Raw genomic sequence first — 2,604 nt, 5'->3', positions numbered from 1 at the left:
TTCTCTTTGGAAAACAAGAAAATGTTTAAAATAATACTGTTAATAAAACGTCTTAAATTATCAAAGAGAAATGCTAAGTAGAGTTTATGAATGACTAAAATGATAGCATGAATAACCATATTTCATTTAAATTACATGAATAAAGTTGGTATTTATACCATTTGGAAAAATATTCAAAGCAACGGCATTATAGAAAATATGTTTTTAGAAGATCGGTCAGTAATATCTTGAATTTATTATGAGTATATAAAAGTAATTGATCAGAATTAGAATATAAATAAGTTGGATTTTAATAGACTCTTAGTTCTAAGTATAATTTTATTCTTTATTTTTGATAAAGAATTTAGAAACTGAGCCTTTATTCAAGGTAAAATAGCAAGGAGTTTCAGTATTTTTTGTTATTCTACTAACGTACTCATTCTTCATGTTAAGCTGCTATTATAGTGAAGGGAAATACAATATTAAGGCGGTGAAGATTAACTTCTGTACTGAGTTAGCAAAGTAAAATGTTTTCTGGGAAAAATGATATTAAAACAACCACTTTAAAAATTATGATATATTTCTTTGGATATTTTCTCTCTCTCTCTCTCTCTCTCTCTCTCTCTCTCTCTTTATGCCTACAGTACCTGGTATTCCTAGGTGGTCTCCCATCGAAGTACTAACCAGGCCCGACCCTGCTTAGCTTCCGAGATCAGATAGGATGAGGCGTGTTCAGGGTAGCATGGCTGTAGACTAAGGTAGCATAGCTGTAGACCAGGGTAGCATGGCCATAGACTGGATATTTTCTATTAGATTGTTGAAATAATTACTAAAATGAAATTAAAAAATAAAAGAAAATAAGACTGTGTAGAAATTATGAGTTTATTTCCCTCCTGATAAACTAAAATATAAAACAGTCTTTGTGTTAAGGAAATGATGCTCTGAAATTTAAGCTTTTCTTAAAGTAAAAATAAAAATTAAAATACTAGTTCGTATTTTAAAAACTATTAGAATATGCTATTTCATTCCTCATAACCCATATACTTAAATAATTATAATTAAGTTGTATAATATTATATAATATTTTGAATATAGGGGAATTTTAAATATAGTTAACATTTATAATCCTTTGTTAATTATATTGTATCTGGTTAACAGAATGTTATAAATATTAATTGAAATTGTAAGTCATTATAAACATCTTGGAGTTAAAATTAGGGTTATAATTTAGGCATTAATTTTATATGAATTCTGCTGTGTGACCACAAATAAAAAACGAATCTGCTCCATATGTTCAAAGCCAGTGCCAGGGCAAAAAAAACAAAAAGCAAAAAACAAAAGCACCAAACCAACAAAAAATCACAACCCCCCCGCCCCCCAAAAAAACCCCTACAAAAAAACATGACAAAGACGTTTTGAAATAATTGATGTGTTCAATCAAACCACAAAGACACTACAATGAAGAGCCTAGGTTATTTTGTGTTCTTTGGCATTTCATAAGGTATGCCAGCACTAGATATATTTTTACATTTTATAATTTGAGATAATGAAGTATGTTTAGACAAAGAAACAGTGAATTCAGAGTTGGAAGCTTTACTTTTTATTTTCTTACCTGCATTCCATCTGTTTCGTCAAAAGCACAGTTCTAGCAGTATCATGATGTCCAAATCATTAGAAACAAAGCTCTGTATGTATATGTATCAGGGTAGATTTTTTTATATTTGACTTATTTTGAACAAAAGAACAGGAATAGTCATGAATTACTTAGGTGATGCAGAAATGCTTGAAGAGAAAGCCATGAACAGATCCCCAGTTAGAGTAATTGTTTTTAAAAAAAGTATAATTTTGAGCTAGAATATTTGTTCTTTGTGAACTATTCGATTTGATTAATTATAATAGTAGATATAATGACCTCCTGGCTTCCATTTTAGGACTACCAGCATTTTCCACAAATAAATATGTTAAGCAAACTTTTTTTTCATGAAGGTATATCAGAAAAAGTATTTTGAGGCTAATTAAAATTTATTTTTTTCTAACTATAAATATGATATATATAGTCATTATAAAATTAAAATATTAAACACACAAATAAAAAACTCACATATTATCTTGCATGTAGACCGGGTTACATTTTAAATAATAAAAGATTGTTTCTTCACTTTGTTGGATCCTATGAAAAAAGTATAGTTTCTTAAAATGTGTATTGTTGATTTTATTGTTAATGAGAAAAATGGCTCTGCTTTCAGCCCGTAAAATTTTAATTAATATGTGAATACATTTGTGAGGAAATAACATGGAAATTTTTCCATCTTTTATGAAGAATTTAGAGAGAGCCATATCTTGAAGTTGGATTATGCATGCAGACCTTGTACCTTTCCCCTACTTCTAATTTGTTACTGGTAGAAAATATCTGAATTAGCTTTAATTTCCATACTATTTTTTTACAGCCAGAAAAAAGATCTAAATAATTTGGAATTGCTTTATTTCTGAAAATAATCTAGGTTGTTTTGGCAGGGTTTTACCCAGTACATTCTAATATGTATGCTTGGTTAAACTTCAAGAGTAAAACATTTATGGGTAGTGGTGCTGCTTATGTAGAAATCCTTATAGCTTGGTTGCTAATAA

The 2,604-nt window shown here is 28.9% G+C and overlaps 1 pseudogene; it reads right to left on the bottom strand.

Annotated features, from left to right (window-relative positions):
- Positions 1-614: 614 nt before the first annotated feature.
- On the bottom strand, positions 615-733 carry LOC112485800 (annotated as a pseudogene).
- Between the last annotated feature and the right edge of the window lie 1,871 nt (positions 734-2,604).

This window comes from Pteropus alecto, unplaced genomic scaffold, assembly GCF_000325575.1.
Source record: "Pteropus alecto unplaced genomic scaffold, ASM32557v1 scaffold25, whole genome shotgun sequence".
Lineage (NCBI taxonomy): Eukaryota > Metazoa > Chordata > Mammalia > Chiroptera > Pteropodidae > Pteropus > Pteropus alecto.
Note: the sequence above shows the minus strand (reverse complement) of the source record. Positions and strands in the feature narration are given on the sequence as shown.